The sequence below is a fragment of the Papio anubis genome, chromosome X, assembly GCF_008728515.1.
Source record: "Papio anubis isolate 15944 chromosome X, Panubis1.0, whole genome shotgun sequence".
In the NCBI taxonomy this organism is placed as follows: Eukaryota; Metazoa; Chordata; class Mammalia; order Primates; family Cercopithecidae; genus Papio; species Papio anubis.
In genome coordinates, this window is record NC_044996.1 from 214,574 (window position 1) to 234,443 (window position 19,870).

Below are 19,870 nucleotides of genomic sequence, written 5' to 3' on the forward strand. Positions count from 1 at the left end.
TTTCCTTCAGCACTTTGAATATGTAATGGCAGTCTCTTGTAGCCTGCAAGGTTTCCACTGAGACATCTGCTGCCAGACATATTGCTACTTCTTTGTGTTATATTTGTTTCTTTTCTATTGTTGCTTTTAAGATTATGTTTTCATCTTTGACCTTTGGGAGCTTAATTACTAAATGCCTAGAGGTCGTCTCATTTAGTTTAACCCTGCCTGGTGTTATATGACCTTCTTGTACCTGAACACTGATATCTTTCTCTAGGTTTGGAATGCTCTTTGTTATTATTTCTTTGAATTAACTTTTTACCCCGGTTTCTCTCTCTAACTCCTCTCTAAGACCAGTACATCTTAAATTTGCCCTTTTGAGGTTATTTTCTACATCTTGTAGCCATGCTTCGCTTTAAAAAAAAATTTTTTTTCTCCTCTGTGTTTTCATACAGCCTCTCTTTGAGCTTACTAATTCTTTCTTCTGCTTGATCAATTCTGCTGTGGAGAGACTCCGGTGCATTTTTCAGTGTGTCAATTGAATATTTCTGCTCTAGAATTTTGCTTGATTTTCAAAAATTATTTCAATCTCTTTGTTAAATTTCTTCGATAGGATTCTGAATTCCTTCTCTGTGTTCTCTTGAAGTTTCTTGAATTTCCTCAAAACAGTTATTTTGGGTTGGATGCAGTGACTCATGCTTGTAATCCCAGTGCTATGGGAGGCCAAGATGGGAAGGTTGCCTGAGAACTGGAGTTTGAGGCCAGTCTGGGCAACATAGCAAGACCTTATGTCTACAAAATTTTTAAAAAATGTTAGCCAGGCATGGTGGTGTGTACCTCTAGTCTCAGCTACTCGGGAGAGTGAGGTGGGAGGATCATTTGAGCCCAGGAGTTTGAGACTGCAGTGAACTATGATCACACCACTGTACTCCAGCCTAGGCAACAGAGCAATCCCCCTGCCCCCCACTAAAAAAAAAAGCAGCTATTTTGAATCCTTTGCTGAAATGTCACATATCTCTGTTATTCTGGGATTTGTCACTGGTGGCTTATTTTGTTTGGTGAGGTCATGTTTTCCTACATTTTCTTGATGCTTGTGGATATTCATCAATTAGATATTTATTCTAGTCTTCACAGTCTGGCCTTGTATGTACTGGTCCTTCTTAAGGCTTTCCAGGAATTCAAAGGGTTTTGATCTAAGTCTTTGGTCATTGCAACCATATCTGCACTAGGGGGCTCCCTAACCCCAACAATGCTGCAACGTTTGCAGGTTCTTACTGCTTTGGTGCACTTGGATGAGATCCGGATTTCTCCAGGCAGTCTCTAGTTCTCTTCCCTCACTTTCTCCCAACAGAAGGATTCTCTCTCTCTGTCTCTCTCTCTCTCTCTCTCTCTTTCTCTCTCTCTCTCCATACTGGAATGCCTGGAGTTGGGGAAGGGGTGATGCAAGCAATACTGTGGCCACCACAGCTGAGACTGCGCTGGATCACACCTGAAGTCAGCATAGTACTGGATCTCGCGGAAAGACCATGATGATACTGCCTGGCTACCGAGGCCCAAGGGCTCATTTTTCCACAGGTGGTGAATCCTGCCAGGACTGGGTCTTTCTCTTCAGCGCAGTAGGTTCCCTTCTGGCCCAGGGTGGGTCTAGAAATGCTATCCAGGAACTAGGGCCTGGAATCAGGGGCTTCAGGAATCTGCTTTGTGCTTTATTTAACTGTGGCTTTGCTGGTACCCATGTTGCAAGACAAAGTCCTCTGTGCTCTTCCCTCTCCTTATTGCAAGCAGAAGGAGTCACTCCCTGAGTCACACTGCCTGGAGTTGGGGGAGGGGTGACACAAGCACTCCCTTGGCTGCCACAGCTGATGTCTCACTGGTTCACATGCACTCCCATTCCACTGGCTCTGAGCACAGTGCAGCACCTGAACTTCCCCAAGGACTGCAGTTCTTGTAGCTTGACTGCCTTTTAAATCTATTCGGGAGCCAAGGGTACTTTAATTGGCCAGTGTGGAGCTAGCCAAAACTTGGGTTTTTATCACTGGTGCAGAGAATTCCCTTTTGGCTGGGGCTAGTTTAAATGCTCCCTCCATGGGCACTGTAAATTACCTTGGGCAGTATGGCCATTTTCACGATATTGATTCTTCCTATCCATGAGCATGGTATGTTCTTCCATTTGTTTGTGTCCTCTTTTATTTCACTGAGCAGTGGTTTGTAGTTCTCCTTGAAGAGGTCCTTCACATCCCTTGTAAGTTGGATTCCAAGGTATTTTATTCTCTTTGAAGCAATTGTGAATGGGAGTTCACTGATGATTTGACTCTGTAATTGTCTATTATTGGTGTATAGGAATGCTTGTGATTTTTGCACATTGGTTTTGTATCCTGAGACTTTGCTGAAGTTGCTTATCAGCTTAAGGAGACTTGGGGCTGAGACGATGGTTTTTTTTTTTTTTTTTTTGAGATGGAGTCTTGCTCTGTTGCCCAGGCTGGAGTGCAGTGGCACAATCTCGGCTCACCGCAAGCTCTGCCTCCCAGGTTCACGCCATTCTCCTGCCTAAGCCTCCCGAGTAGCTAGGACTACAGGCGCCCACCACATGCCGGGCTAATTTTTTTCTATTTTTAGTAGAGACAGGGTTTCACCATGTTAGCCAGGATGGTCTCGATCTCCTGACCTCGTGATCAGCCCACCTTGGCCTCCCAAAGTGCTGGGATTACAGGCGTGAGCCACCATGCCCAGACTACAATGGGGTTTTCTAAATATACAATTATGCCATCTGCAAACAAGGACAATTTGACTTCCTCTTTTTCTAATTGAATACCCTTTATTTCTTTCTTCTGCCTGATTGCCCTGGCCAGAACTTCCAATACTATGTTGAATAAGAGTGGTGAGAGAGGGCATCCCTGTCTTGCGCCAGTTTTCAAAGGGAATGCTTCCAGTTTTTGCCCATTCAATATGATATTGGCTGTGGGTTTGTCAGAAATAGCTATTATTATTTTGAGATACGATCCATCAATACCTAGTTTATTGACAATTTTTAGCATGAAGGGCTGTTGAATTTTGTTGAAGGCCTTTTCTGCATCTATTGAGATAATCATGTGGTTTTTGTCTTTGGTTCTGTTTATATGCTGGACTACATTTAGTGATTTGCGTATGTTGAACTAGCCTTGCATCCCAGGGATAAAGCCAACTTGATCTTGGTGGATAAGCTTTTTGGTGTGCTGCTGGATTCAGTTTGCCAGTATTTTACTGAGGATTTTCACATGAATGTTCATCAGGGATATTGGTCTAAAATTCTCTTTTTTTGTTGTGTCTCTGCCATGCTTTGATATCAGGATGATGTTGCCTTCATAAAATGAGTTAGGGGGGATTCCCTCTTTTTCTATTGATTGGAATAGCTTCTGAAGGAATGGTACCAGCTCCTCTTTGTACCTCTGGTAGAACTCAGCTATGAATCCATCTGGTCCTGGCGCAATCTCAGCTCACTGCAACCTCTGCCTCCTGGGTTCAAGCGATTCTCCTGCTTCAGCCTCCCAAGTAGCTGGGATTACAAGCACCCACCACCACACCTGGCTAATTTTTGTATTTTTAGTAGAGATGGGGTTTCACCATGTTGGCCAGGCTAGTCTCAAACTCAGGTGATCCACCCGCCTCGGCCTCCCAAAGTGCTGGGATTACAGGCATGAGCCACCGTGCCCAGGTAAATGGTATTTTTAAAGAAAGTCATAGCAGATTAATTCACTAAACACTTTGCATACTTATCATGTGTAATTGTGTCCAAATTGTTTTCCTTCATAGATTACTAAATGTCTGAAAAGCCATATTGTGTCTTTCAATGGTTTTGTTAATTATTTGAAAGAAAGGAAAGAAAACTGCAATGACATAAATCTTCAAGGGAATACAAATTCCATTGATGACATGTGGGATTGAATTCAATAAAATGAAAGAGTATTTTTTCATAAAGTAAAAGAGTCTGAAATTAGATCTTAAAGTTTCTCTCATCCAACAGCTACTCAATGCTGTAAAACGCTCCCCAGCATCCCAAGTAAGAATCATTCTTAATTGTTGTTTGAATGGGGGCTCATTACTTAATGAGGCAGACTACTCAATTATTGGACAACTAGAACTGTACCTTATGTTGATCTTAGATCATCAACTTCACAACTTCAACTGGTTCCTTTTGCTACTAAAGAGACACAAATCAATTGTCTCTCATCTTTTACATAGCAACTTTTTGAATATTTGTAGACAATGATCCTGCTACCCTGGAATCATTTCTTTCTTTAGGCTAAAAAATCCTACACCTATTTGATTTCCTATCCTATCACTTTCCTTATATTCTGGACCAATTCCTGTTTAATGGTGTTCTACTTAAACTGTAGGGTTTAGTATTTTTGTTGCTGGGAAAGCACATCTGCTATTGTGGCTCATCACTTTTGCACATACCGGAGAGATAATCTGGAGTGGTTATTTTTCTAATGACCCCATATAATTAACCCTTGTGGTGTGTAATTAAAAATTAACATATATCAGAGTCCCTATGTTTCCCTGTGGAACTGTTCTAATTCATCTTTGTCCTCTGGCTACCATTTTACATAAGATATCCATAGGGCAGTTAATTTTGGAAACACATATGATAGAAAATGCAGTTCATTTTTTCTTTAATTTACTTTCAATCAGCACTTCTGGTAATACCTAGGGAAATTTTTCTTGTATCTATTTATTCTTCCACCTCTAACCTTAGGTATAGGCAATACTGAAAATTAAATCTATAAAATGACGTGACCATTTTTACTTTAACCCCATCCTCAGACCTACCCAATTTATCCCTTGGAACCTAGGTAACAGATATTCTCCTCCACTGGAGGAAAACAGTCTAGTCTTTCTCAGAAATAGCATCCTCCCCTGGATTACAGAAATCCAATACCTGAGCATGCCTGAGCATGTATCTTTAGGCATTCATGAACCCTTTGGTTTATACGGTTCTGACTCCCAGAGAACCTGGGATTTGCTTGTTTGTTAGGGTCACTGAATTTATTCTCTTTTTTCACTCTGGCCCTTTAAGATAGGTTTCAGCCGATTCCCATAAGGCTCACTGAGTAACTTACAAACATTGGGGTTCCATCCTTGCATCTCTATTCTTCTCTATCTACATTCACTTCCCCTCCCTCAATCAGTCTTGTAGCTCTAAATACCATCTATATGCTGATAATACAAAATGTATATCTCTTGTTTAAATCTCTCCCTTGAATTCTGCCATCCAGAGAGTCAGAATCATTTTAAGAATGGCTGCCTTTAAAGTCATAGGATGGCTGCCGGCACTCATCAGGACTATATTTTTCTTGTTCCTGACCAATGGAAAATAAACTGCATTGTTTTCCACAAACTGTTATCATAGACTTTTTCTATAATAAATTATCATGCAATTTTTTCTTTTAATCTGTTAGTTTGGTCAGTTACCTTTATATGCCTTCTAATATTAAGCTATGTTTACGTCCCTAGCATAAAATGAACCATTAAATTCAGTTAGTAATATTTCATGTAGAACTTGTGCATTTATATTCATAAATAAAGCAGACATGTCATTTTCCTTCTAGGTAATGTCTTTGGTTTTCATATCATGATTATGGTGCTTTAAAATAATAAGTTAGAAGCTTTCCTTCTTTTCTGTTGCTAGAAGAGTTTGATTAAAATTTAGATGGTCTTCTCCTTAAAATGTAGTTGAACTTGCCTGTACAAAAAAGGTGTTTTCTTTCTAGGAATATTTAAAAATACTGCTTTAATTCATTTTATGTTTCAAAGACTATTCAAACTCTTTATATGTTGGGGGTCAGCATTAGTAAGTTTAGGTTCAACTTCTTAGTTGCAATAAAGATATCTTATATGTTCTTCTGAATTTTTTGTCGCCTTGACCTAATTGAAAGAGGGGTATTAATATTTCTCTCTATGTAGTATGTTTGTTCATTATACTGGGTAATAGAGTTACCCAGTTATTCTATAAAGTTTTTGCTTCATATTTTCAAGGTTATTTGTTAGGTACTGATATGTTTAAAATTTCTCTAACTTTACAGTGAATTGAACATTTACCATTAGGTAGTGATCCTCTCTATACCTAATAGTATTTTTGTATAAAAGTATATTTTATCTGAAATTAATGTAGGTATACCAGTTTTCTTTTCCTAATATTTGCTTAATATGATTCTTTCCTACCCTTTTGTTGGTTAAAATTCGTTGGGCTAAGTTTTGAACATTTGATACTGTTATTGTTGACTTTTAACAATTTAAATGTAATCTTCAAGTTAGCATATTTTGATCATTTAACCTTTAATTCTAGATAAAAATTAATTCAGAGTAAGTCCAATTCTGCAGTAAGTCCATGACATATGTAGACTCAGCTACACACATTCATTTGGGGAGTGATACGGTTTGGATCTGTGTCCCCACCCACATCTCATGTTGAATTGTAATCTCCAATGTTGGAGGTGGGGCCTGGTGGGAGATGATTGGATCTTGGAGGTGGTTTTCTCATGAACGGTTTAGTACCATCCCCTTGGTACTGTGCTAGTGATAGTGAGTGAGTTCTCTCAAGATCTGGGCATTTTGCTCTTTCTCCTGCTTTCACACTGTGATGTGCCTGTTCCTGCTTCACCTTATACCATGATTGTAAATCTTCCTGAGGCCTCCCCAGAAGCCAAACAGATGTCAGCACCACACTTCCTATAAAGTCTGCACAACCGTGAGCAAATTAAACCTCTTTTCTCTATAAATTACCTAGTCCTAGGTATTTCTTTATAGCAATGCAAGAACTTCCTAATACAGGGAGTCAGTTTACAGTCAAAATACAATAGATGTTGGTGTGGATATGGTGAAAAGGCTTACACACTGTTGGTAGGAATGTAAATTAGTACAACCTCTATGGAAAACAGTATGGAGATTTCTCAAAGAATTAAAAGTAGGTCTACCATTCAGTCCAACAATCCCACTACTGGGTATCTACTCAAAGGGAAAGAAATCATTGTATCAAATACACCTGTACTTGTATGTTTATCACAGCACAATTGCAAAGATATAGAACCAACCTAAGTACCCATCAACTGGTGAGTGGATAAAGAAAATGTGGTATATATACACCATGGAATACTACTTAGCCAGAAAAAAAGAGCGAAATAATGTCTTTTGCAGCAACTTGGAGGAAGTTGAAGGTCATTATTCCAAGTGAGATAACTCAGGAATGGAAAACCAAATACCATATATTCACACTTATAAGTGGGAGTTAAGCTATGGGTATGCAAAGGCATAGAGTAGTATAATGGACATTGAAGACTCAGGAAGGGGGAGAGGGGAAGGGGATGAGGGATTTAAAAAACTACATATTGGGTACAATGTGCACTACTCGGGTGATGAGTGCACTAAAATCTCAGAGTTTACTACTATACAATTCATCCATGTACCAAAAACCTGTGTATCCCAAAAGCTATTGAAATAAAAAAAATGTGAAAACATTAAAAAATCAAAGCAATAGAACAGAGTATGAGCTGTGAGAAAGACTGTTTGCTTGATAAGTGTAATTTTTAGTTCACACATGATATATTTTACTTCTTGAATATGTTTAAGATTGAAATTTAGTCTTTTAAAATTAATTTTTGGCTTAAAACTACAGAAAAAAAACAAAAAATAATATTTTTTACAAATTAGGTACAGATTATATACATAATTATCATTGAAAATAATTTTCTCATACAAAGAAGAAGAGCATTTTAAAATGACTTTCTCCAGGTGATAATCTGAAGAAAAAAGTTTCTCTCTACTCACACACAGTCATTTAACATAAAACTTCTGACACCAGATGTGTGTGGGGTTTTCCCTACACACCAAGCAATTCTCCGGTGGACACTAGCTGGGTGTCCTACAATTTGATTCAATTCTGATGCTATCTACCTGGAGTTAGCATCAGATCCCACAGGTTAAAGGCTCAATCTCACAAGACTGCTCTTCTACTTCGGATGCCAATTGCAAACCCCAAGTTGTGACCTGCAAATGATCAGCTATAAATCGGGAGTTCTCATGACACTCTCTTTGGGTTTGAGTAATTTGCTGGTGTGGTTCACAGCACTCAAGATAACACTTACTCTTTTGCTGGTTTATTACAAAGGATACCAACGAAGAGATGCCTAGGGCAAGGTATTGGGGAAGAGGCACGGAGCTTCCTGCCCTCTCTGGGATTGTCATCCTCCAGGAACCTCCAGGTGTTCAGCAATCTAGAAGCTCTCTAAACTCAGTCCTTTTCACTTTTTATGGAGACTTAATTACATAGGCAGGATTTTTACTACTGGGTGCTATTTCATTGTATGGATATGCTACAATTTGTTCATCCATTTATTTGTTTTTTTGGAGACAGAGTCTCACTCTGTCACCTAGGCTGGAGTGCAGTGGTGAGATCTCAGCTCACTGCAAGCTCTACCTCCCGGGTTCAAGTGATTCTCCTGCCTCAGCCTCCCAAGTAACTGGGATTATAGGCACCCGCCACCACACCCAGTTAATTTTTGTATTTTTAGTAGAGACAGGGTTTCACCATCTTGGCCAGGCTGGCCTTGAGCTCCTGATGTCAAGTGATTCGCACCTTCTTGGCCTCCCAAATTGCTGGGATTACAGGTGTGAGCCACCGCACCTGGCCTGTTTATCCATTTTATCTGTTGCTGGAAACTTGGGTTGTTTCCAAGTTAGGGCTAGTATAGATAAAGCTGATATAAATATTCAAGTACAAATCTTCTTATGGAACTATGTATTTATCTGGGATAAATACCTAGGAGTGGAATCACGAGGTCATATGAAAAGCATATGTTTAGTTTTTATAACAAACTGCTGGCTGGGCATGGTGGCTCACACCTGTAATCCCAGCACTTCGGGAGGCCGAGGTGGGTGGATCACCTGAGGTCAGGAGTTTGAGACCAGCCTGGTCAACATGGTGACACCCCATCTCTACTAAAAATACAAAAGTTAGTTGGGTGTGGTGGCGCACACCTGTAATCCCAGCTACTTGGGAGGCTGAGGCAGGAGAATCGTTTGAACCCGGGAGGTGGAGGTTGCAGTGAGCCAAGATCACTCCATTGCACTCCAGGCTGGGCAACAAGAGTGAAACTCCATCTCAAAAACAAACAAACAAACAAAAAACAAAACACACACACACACACACAAACTGCTGAAATATTTTCCAAAGTGGTTGTACTATTTAATATTCTCACAGATAAGATGAGAGAGTTTTGGCTTCTCCACATCCTTAGCAATAGAGGGTATCATTACATCCATCCTTTATTTTATCTATTCTACTGTTTTGTAGAGGGTGTTTTCATGTACCTATTTGTTACTTGTATATCTTCTTCTTTTTTCTTCTTCCGATGACAGCAATACTGAATGTACATCTTTTATACAAACAAGAAAATATACAAATGGCAATTACACAGAGGGCCCATTCAAATTTTTAGCCCACCTTTTCTTCTGGTTGTTTTTCTTTTATTCTTATTCCTATTCTTACTGTTATTACTACTATTGAGTATACTTTCGATATAAATCCTTTGTCAGATAACTGTTTTGTAAACATTTTCTCACAATCTGAGACTTGTCTTTTTATTTTGACAGTATGTTTTGAAGAATAAAACTTTTACATTTTGATGAAATCCAATTTATCAGTGTTTTTTCTTTTATGGCTTATGCTTTTTGTGTCCTAAGAAATCTACTTACCCAAAGGTTGTAAAGATTTTCTCTTTTTTTTTCTATTTTCCATTTCAAGTTAATTTTTATTTGCATGAAGTGTCAAGTTGTCAAGCTTCTTTTTTTTTTCATATGAATATCTAGTTGTTCCTGCACCACCTGCTGTAAAAATTCTCTTTTTTCCATTTAGTTGCCTTGGCACCTTCATAAAAAATCAATTGACCATGAATATATGGGTCTCTTTCTAGATACCTTATTCTCCGCCATTAACCTATATGACTATCTTTTTGCCAACACCAAACTATCTTGATTTCTGTAGCTTTATAGTCTTTCAAACATTTTTTTTGGTTTAGTTTTATTGTAACTTATGATGAACAACCAACCATATGCCTTGTAAAGCCCTTGGCTTACATTCATCCATATTTCATGTCCTTAGACCAAGAAAAACCTTAGACCATATACATTGAGTACTAGAACTTACTGAGCATCTCTGTAAATATTACGTCAAGGAAAACAGATGAAGGTTGACTAGACATTTTAGAAAGAAACAAGTAATTTATTTTAGTTTTCTGACTTTCAACTGCTCATTTCCAGTTTTCCCAGTCCTGGAAACATAGAGCAGTGTAAGTTCCTTCCTTTCTACTTGATTCATTCTTTCTGTTCTTGCTGTCAGAAGTTGGTATTTTTTGAACCTTAGTCCAAGTACTTCTGTTCTCATCTCTCTTTATACTTTCCCTTCTCACAGCATCAACTATCTTCTTTATGTGCATGATTTCCAAGTCTATATCTCAAATCCATTCTTTCTATCTATATTTGAAAAGCACTTGTTCTATATTAACAGATTGATACTGTAATGATATAAAATTAAACATTTATAAATGGAATTCATTTTTTAACTAAAATCTCTCGCTTCTATTTTTTTCCAATTTCATAATTCTAGTGACTTAAACTCCAACCTCTGAATTATATTTGACTAAATTATCTCTTTTTGTATTTACCATGCCTATTTTTTTCTTTATCCTCATATTCACTACTTTGTGTATGGGTTCATGAAAACAATATTAACTTGTATCCCTGCCTTTTTCAAGTATCATTCTATATATTATAGGACAACTAATTTTATTTTATTTCTTTATTATACTTTATGTTCTAGGGTACATGTGCACAATGTGCAGGTTTGTTACATATGTATACATGTGCCATGTTGGTGTGCTGCACCCATTAACTCATCATTTACATTAGGTATATCGCCTAATGCTATCCCTCCCCACCCCCTCCACTCCACACAGGCCCTGGTGTGTGATGTTCCCCTTCCTGTATCCAAGTGTTTTCATTGTTCAGTTCCCACCTATGAGTGAGAACATGCGGTGTTTGGTTTCCTGTTCTTGCAATAGTTTGCTGAGAATGATGGTTTCCAGCTACATCCATGTCCCTACAAAGGACATGAACTCATCCTTTTTTATGCCTGCATAGTATTCCATGGTGTATATTTGCCACATTTCGTTTTCCTAATCCAGTCTAGGACAACTAGTTTTCTAACAACTTTCATCAGGACATTTAAAATTATCTTCATTTTGGGTCCAATTCATTTTCCTAGTCCAAAAATATATTTTAAACTCTTCTCTCCAGATAGAGCATCTCATTTACTTGATCAGTGCATTTTGCTCTCATATATTTATTTTCATATATACCATTCTTCCTGTGCAATTATCCTGACACCTTCCTCTGTGTTTAATAGTAAGTTTTGTTCTCAAGTAGTGTATTACCAATTTGTTATTTTAGAAAATTCATTTTGACATCTAGATCCTTTGTATTTCTATATAAATTTTAGTACCGGCTTGTCAGTATCTTTCAAGCTAAATTTATGAATTAATATTGGGAAGATTGACACTACTGAGTCTTCCAATCTATGAATATGATGTATGCCTCCACTTATTTTTCTTCAATTTCTGCAGCAAAGTTTACAGTTTCAAATGTACAGGTTTTCAATGTATTTTGTTAAATATAAGCTTAAGTAATTTGTGTTTTTTGATTGTTATTTTAAAAGTAATTGCTTTTTATTTCAATATTCAATTGTTATGTGCTAGTTTATGGAAATGCAAGAGACTTTTATATATTGATCTTGTATCTTGTGACCTTGCTCACTTACAATTTTAATAGCCCTTTGGGAGATTCATTAGGATATTCCATGTACACAATAATGTCACTTGTGGATATAGTTTTGGTTCTTCCTTTCCAATCTTAATGTCTTTTATTTCTTATATGGACCTTATTGCAATGGCTAGGTCTTCCAGTACAATATTGGCTAGAAATGACAAGAGTGGACATACTTGCCTTGTTCCTAATATATTTTTAATTAAAAATTTTTTTTGTGGGTACATAGGTGTATATATTTATGAGGTATATGAGATATTTTGATATAGGCATGCAATGTGAAATAAGTACATCATAGAGAATGGGGTAGCTGTCCTGTCAAGCATTTATCCTTTGAGTTACAAATAATCCAACTACATTATTTATTTAAAAATATATAATTATTATTGACTATAATCACCCTATTGTGCCGTCAAATAGTAGGTCTTATTCATTCTTCCTATTTTTTTTTTTACCCATTAACTATCCCTGCCTCCTCCCAACCCCCAGTTACCCTTCCCAGCCACTGGTAGTCATCCTTCTCTCTATGTCCATTTATTCCTAATCTTAAGGGTAAAGCAGTAGGGCTTTTGTTGTAGGTGCCCTTTATCAGGTTGAGGAAGTTCCCTTAAATTTCTAGTTTGCTAAGGGTTTAAAAAAATTATTATTATAAATCGGCCTTGACATTTTTTGCAGATGCTGTTTCTGCATCTATTAAGATGATCATATGGTTTCCCCCCTTATTCTAATGATATGGTGAATTTCAACAATTTATTTTCAAATGTTAATGTCTTTGTCCCTTGCATTTCCAGGATAAACCTCTCTTGGTTGTGATGCATTATCCTTTACATATCTTGCTGGATAAAATTTGTTAATATTTTATTAAATACTTTTGTATTTTTGTTCATAAGGGATGTTACTCTGTAGCCTTCTTTTGTTGTAATAACTTAGTTTTTAAATCAGAGTAAAACTGGCCTAAAAATTGAAAACTGGCCTAAAAATTGAGAACTGTCTCTTTCTTCTCTAATTTCTGAAATAATTTGTATAAGATTGATGTTACTTTTTCCTTAAATGTTTTATAGAATTCACCAGCGAAAACTATCTGGCTTAATGGTATTTTTAATTGATTATGAATTCAATGTCTTTACAAAATATGCTATTTGGATTTTCTATTTTTTGAGTAAATTTTGGTCATTTGGTGTTTCAAGGCAATTGCCAATTTCATTTAAGTTGTAAAATCTCTTGGCATAAAATTGTTCATGGTATTTCCTTATTATATTTTTAATATACGCAGGACCCATAGTGATGTTCACGCCTTCATTTCTAACATACATATGTTGTGTCTTCTCTCTTTTTTTCTTGATCAGATTAGTTAAGTCTTATGCATCTTTCCAAATAGGTCTTGGTTTCACTGATTTTCTCTATTGTTTTTCTATTTTCAGTTTCATTTATTCTCTTTGTTATTAGTTTCTTCCTTCTACACTTTGGGTTGATTTTGCTCTTATATTTGTAATTATTAAAGTAGAAACTTACATTGTTGATTTCTAATATAAGCACTTAATACCATACATTTCCTTCTAAAGGCACTGCTTTAGCTATACCTCACAAGGTTTTTTTCTGTAAATTTAACCAAAATCTCTCATTTCTAACTTTTCTAATTTCATACTTCTAGTGACTTAGGCTCAAGCCTCTGAGTTATATTTGACTCAATTATCTCTTTAGATATCTACCATGCCAATTCCTTTATTTTATCCTCTTATTCACTACTTTGTGATTATAAGAAAAAAGTACAATTTTGTTAACATGGATACATCGTGTACTGATGAAGTCTGGGTAGCCATTCTCTCACACTTTTTATTTAAGAGATGGGGTCTCACTATATTGCCCAGGCTGGTATTGAACTCCTGAGCTCAATTGATCCTCCCACTTTGGCCTCTCAAAGTGCTGGGATTACAGGAATGAGCCACTGTGCCCAGCCCTCCCACAAGTTTTGATATGCCATGTTTTCATTTTCATTCCGTTCAAAATATTTTCTGAATTAACTAGTGATTTCCTTTTTGACCCATGTGTTATGTACAAATATGTTGTTAATTTTCAAATATTTAGAGATTTTTCAGCTATGTTATAGAATCTTAATTTAATTCCATTGTGGCCAGAGAATATACCTTGTGTGATTTTGCTCTTTTTAAGTTTATGAGACTTGTTTTGTCATCCAGAATATGGTCTATTTTGGTGAATGTTCCATGTGCGTTTGAAAATAATGTGTGTTTTGCTGCTGTTGGGTGGAGTTTTCTATAAATGTCAATTAAGACATGTTGGTCAATAAGGTTCTTCAAATCTTTCATATTCTTACTGATGTTCTGTCTATTTGTTCTATCAATTACTGAGAAAGGTGTTGAAATATCCAAGTCTAATCACATTTTATTTATTTCTGCTTTCTTTTCTGTCAGTTTTTGCTTCATGCATATTCAATCTGGTGGGCGTATGCACATTTAGAATTTCCATGTCTTCTTGGAGAATTGACTTATCATTATGAGATGTTCCTCTTTATTCTTGAAAAATATTTCTTATTCAGAAGTCTACTTTATGTGATATTAATATAGTCACTGTAGCTTTCTTTGGATTACTTTTTGTATTGTATATCACTTTCCACATATTTCCTTCTAACTTATCTATGTCTTTATAATGAAATTATAAATAAAATTGAGTCTTACTTTTGCATCCAAGAGAGGAGAGGAGAAGAAAATTTTTTTTGTAACGTAAGGATCTCCTATTTGAAAGTAAAAGTAAATGAAGTCAAATGAATATATTTTCCAAGATGAGTCAACCCTGCCTGACCCAGCATGATGTGACAAAGGTAGGCAGTAAGGAAGAATTAACAGTATTTCTGAGTATTTTGGCATTGACTGAAAAAATGCATGACTTTCAAGTGGTATATAACATAAATTTAAAAATTTCTAGCCAACAGCTCAGGCACATTTTATAATACAATTGCAATAGAGAGTGAAGTATAGGCTTAAGTCATAGACATAATTAAAATACATCTCTCAATTTTTAAGTCAGTATAAAGGAGCAATTACATTGATGATTCATAATGAAAAATAATCTGAAACTTACTTTTCTCAGTAGAATACACTGTAGTACATCAATACGCTCTTCCCCCCTCCACCCCGCTAATAGTTTTATATGATATGCCAGGTAGTGAACATACAGGAATTAACACCACAATAATTATTCCTGCCCTTATAAAGTTTATATTTTAGCAGAAGACAGAAATAAATCTGTAATTAAATAATTAGTGGTGTAGTCAGAGATAGCACCAAGTGCTGTAGAAGTGTATAATGAAGGACATAATCTAGTCTTCAAGGGACCAAAACAAAAGGTTTTCCTGAGCGAGTGATGGGTAAGCGATGTAAAGAATGAGCAGAGGTAAGCTATGTAAAGGGGTTTGCTCTGATAGACCAATATAGGCAAATTACCTGAAGCAGGATAAAACTTTGCATGTTTAAGAAAATGAGAAAAGGACAGTATACTTGGACTACAGTGAGGGGGAGAAGGTAGAATATGAGGTAGGAGAGAAGTAGACAGAGGCCTGGCAATATTAAGAAGTTTGATTTAATAACTAGGGAACTACAAAGAGCAATAGAAAGACAATTACATTAAAAAATTTACATTTAAAAATATTATTCTTTGCTATGTGGAGAAAATATTGGAGTGGGGATAAAAGGTTTTATAAGGAAACTAGTTAAGGAGCTATTGGAGCAATACAATAAGGCATTGTTAATAGCTTTTTGGTTAATTATGATTGTGGAGACGTAGAAAAGCTAATTAATTAGAGAGATTCTTACGAAAGAAGAATTGTCAGCACTTTTTGATTCATTGCATATAGGAGATGAAGAGAATGAAGATAGGAAGATTCACAAGCTTATGGCTTGAGCATTTGAGTAGATAGTAATAACATTTATTGAGTTTGGGAACCATCAAAGATGAGCCGACTTGAGGAACAAAGTTAATTAGTTCAATTTTGAATATGTTGAACTTGAGGTATCTATAATATATGTAGATATAGAGTATGCAACTGGATATAGCACTGAGCTTAGAAAAATGGTGTGCGCTGGAGATACAAATGTGGGAGTCATCAGTATAGTTGAAGTCATAAGAGTGTAAATTCCAGAAGTAGAGAAATGAAGAAATGGTTCTTGGGGGTCAGGGAAGAGTTTTGGGATGACATTTCTTGGGAAAAGTGTGTAGACTTGTAAAACAAAAGGGATAGGAAGAGTCCTGAGTACTTCAATATTTAAAGGCCAGATAGAGGAAAAAAACCTAGAAAAAGAGACTGGGAAGTAACCACATAATTAGGAGGGAAAACAGGAAAATGTAGTTTAATTGAAGCCACAAAAGGGAAGAACTTAGAGGGAAGGGTCAATTATGTTGAAAGCTGCTGATAGACCTAGTAAAAATTTTAAAAATGCATGTTTAATTTTCATGCACACATTCTAAATTGATATAATTAGCAAACAAGGTGGTATTGAAGAGTGCAAAGAACACGGTGTTTGACACAAACCTGGTTTTAAATCCTAGAACTTCTTTTCACTTGTTAGTTTAATTGCCTTATGCAAGTAACTTAACTTTCCAAAGCCTCTGTTTCCACATCCATTGTCAATAGTGATAAAATATTTATATCATAAAGTTGTCATGAGGATTAAATGTTAATTTTATGCCTGAAACACATAAGAAACATTGGATCAATATCTGATTACTTCAAGAAAGACTGTTCCAATTTAAACTCCCACATATTCATTTATTTATTCAACAGTAACATATAATATAATCAGGTAGTAAGAATTCCTATGAAGGAAAATGAACCAAAACAAGAGGATAAAATGATGAGCAATGCTGATTTAGGGTATTCAGGGAAAGCCTCCTTGAGGAAGTGACATTTGAGTGAACTCCTGAATTAAATGAGAGAGCTGGCCATGTAAATAGGAGGGGAAGAGTATGTAGGGCCTTATAGTCGTAACTAGATGAGTCTGGTTCTAAGTTAATTGGAATATCACTGGAAGATTTTATGCAGAAGAATGACAAGATCTGGCCTTCATCTTCAGAACAATCATCGTGGTTTCTCTGTTGGGATTAGACTTTGGGATTAGTGGAATCAGGGAGCTGCTGCAATTATCGAGGGAGGAGATAATGGTAGATCAGAACAGGTAGTAGCAGTAATGATACTGAGAAATAGTCAAATTCTGGATATATTTTGAGGGTAGAGCCAACAGGATTTGCTGACCAATTGACATGAGAAAAAGATAGGATACCTCCAAATGGTCAGCTTGAGTCTCTGAAGAATAGAATCATCATTTACTGAGGTGGGGGAAAACTGAATGACATAGAAATCAAAATTTATCTGTTAAATATGTTGTTTCATATTATTATTAAGCTTGTAGGTAGAGATTTTAAGTGAGCAGTCTGGAATTCAGGGGAGAGATTGGGGCTAGAGCTATAAGTTTTGGAGTTGTGAGTACATAAATGGTGTTTAAATCCAGGATACTAGATGAGATCACCATGAGAGTGAGTGTAGATGGAGAAGAGGACTAAGAACTGAAACTTCAGGTACACTAATATTTACAGTTCAGGAAAATGAGGAAGAACTATCAAAGGACTTGGAGAGGGAGTGATCAATGGGGTGAGAGGAGAATCAGCAGAGTGTGGTGTGCTGGAAGCCAAATAAAGAATATATTTCAATATGGACTGCCTTTTTGTTCAGGCCATGCTGCAGTAACTACATGCAGGTGTAGCTTGATGCTACCTCATTCAGCTTTATCTCATACTATTGCTTCCTGCGGGGGCTTCTTTGCCACCACCATGTGAATCACTTGAAGGACCCTGCTCAGTGATTCCAAATCATGTGCCAACTTGCAAGTAAATACCCTCTAGGAGTACACTTAATTAATGGGAGATGAGATTTGATAGAAAAACACTCTCCTCTTCTATGTCTGGTGGAAAATTCTGGGGTGCATTCTACATGGCTCCTTAGAGAGTCCTCAGTGGCAATAATCCTCAGTTGCCTATAGTAGTAAACAGATCAATAACATGCCCTTGGATTGATGTTCCTTCCTTTCCTGGCTCACCATTCTCAGTCCCGTCTCCTATTTTCTGAATCACTTCTCTCAAATAAACTAACTGCATGCAGGTCATTGTCTCAGGTGGGGGAAGCTGTTAATGTAAATGGACTGGGACAAATGCTAGTGATAAACTGAATGAGATGACTGAGAACTGACCATTGGATTTAGCAAGGTAGGATCACTGGTGACGTTGAAAAGAGCTATTTTGGTGGAGGGTTGGTTTAAAAGCTTGGCTAGAGTGAGTTCAAAAGAAAAGGCTATTTTCCCAGTGATATATTGCAAGGTTGTAGGATAGGAGTGGAGGCATGGAGGAAGTGGGGTATTGGAGGTGTGATGAGAGAGAAGTGTGAAGCAGTCCTTTTAAAGAGTCGATTTGAAAATAAACTGAAGAGAGAAATAAAGTAGAAATACCTGGTGGTACTGAGGGCACACTTGAATTTACCGTTTTATGTTTTTCTCCAATCACATTCATCTGTTTAGATGAAAATGTGGAACAAGTGATTATATTTAAGTTTCAGATTTTGTCAGGCAAGTATGCTAGAGGGAGAGAGGGAATGTAATCTGGGTAACAAGGGAGGTCAGAGTTTGGGGGGCCTGATGGATAATAAACAATTGGGGATTAAACATAATGTTGAAAATTATATATAAGTCATGTTAAGATATGCTCTCAGAGTATAAGGAGGCACTATTAAAAATATTTTAGAAACAGATATTAGCTGAGACAGTCTTGGGCAAATCGGGACGTATTACAATCCTATTAACATAGCCATTTTTATACTGAAAAGGAGATTGCAGTAGTTTAGAGCACAAAATCTTTAGAGTCATGGTTCCTGTGTTCAAAACCAGGCACAGAAAAGCTAACTTGTCAAAGGTGGAGCCAGCTACAATCCTTTAGATGAAACCCATCAAGCATGGTTCCCTGCATTGCACCCTCTCTTGTGTATTATTTGTATCTTCTGATTCTAAATTCAGTGCTGCTTTTGGACTTCAGGTATGCTCTAGCCTCTTATGCAGTAATTACTCTTTATTCTCCTTCTTGGCTTCAGTCTCCATCTTGTTTATCTGAAGTGCTCTTGAAATACATTTCAGTTTCTTCAACTATTAACACCTACCCCAAATAAATTTGACCCTTCCTTCAGAACTACAGATTGAGTCTGATTTTTCATTCTGTCCACCTGCACTTTATGCAGCTCATACCTAGGCTCTTGTGTTAATTGTTGTGCGGCAAAGTACAAGAACTTCTTCGGCAGTGTAATTACTAGCAAGGAGCTCTTTGGGGCTATATTTGCTAGGAAATCATAGGCCCCTACATGGCCTCTAAACAACCCAATTTTTCCTAAACATAGGTCATCACCTCTTAATTACCTGAAAGGAAACCCCTGAGATGAATCTGAATTATAAATATTTGTCATTATACTTTTAGGCCTCTTGATTTACACTAATTCCTTGTCTCTCTACCCTCCCCTTAAAAGGCAGGTATTTCAAGATGAAATGAGAATATATTTACCAAATAGATTTTTAAAACTTACTTGTAATGTGACATATAGAATTATCTAGTTTAATCATGGCATGTTTTACATTTTTTAGTATGGTTCAGATAAGAGGATAAAGAAGTGCTTTATTAAATACACATACTTTTGTATTTAAAAACAACTTTCAAATAAATACTTTAAAATCATTGGCAAAGGCCGGGCGCGGTGGCTCAAGCCTGTAATCCCAGCACTTTGGGAGGCCGAAGGGCGGATCACGAGGTCAGGAGATCGAGACCATCCTGGCTAACACTGTGAAACCCCCGCCTCTACTAAAAAATACAAAACCAGGTCACAGGTGGCGTGGCCTGTAGTCCCAGCTACTCCTCGGGAGGCTGAGGGCGGGAGAATGGCGTGAACCCGGGAGGGCGGAGCTTGCAGTGAGCCGAGATCAAGGCCACCACTCCAGCC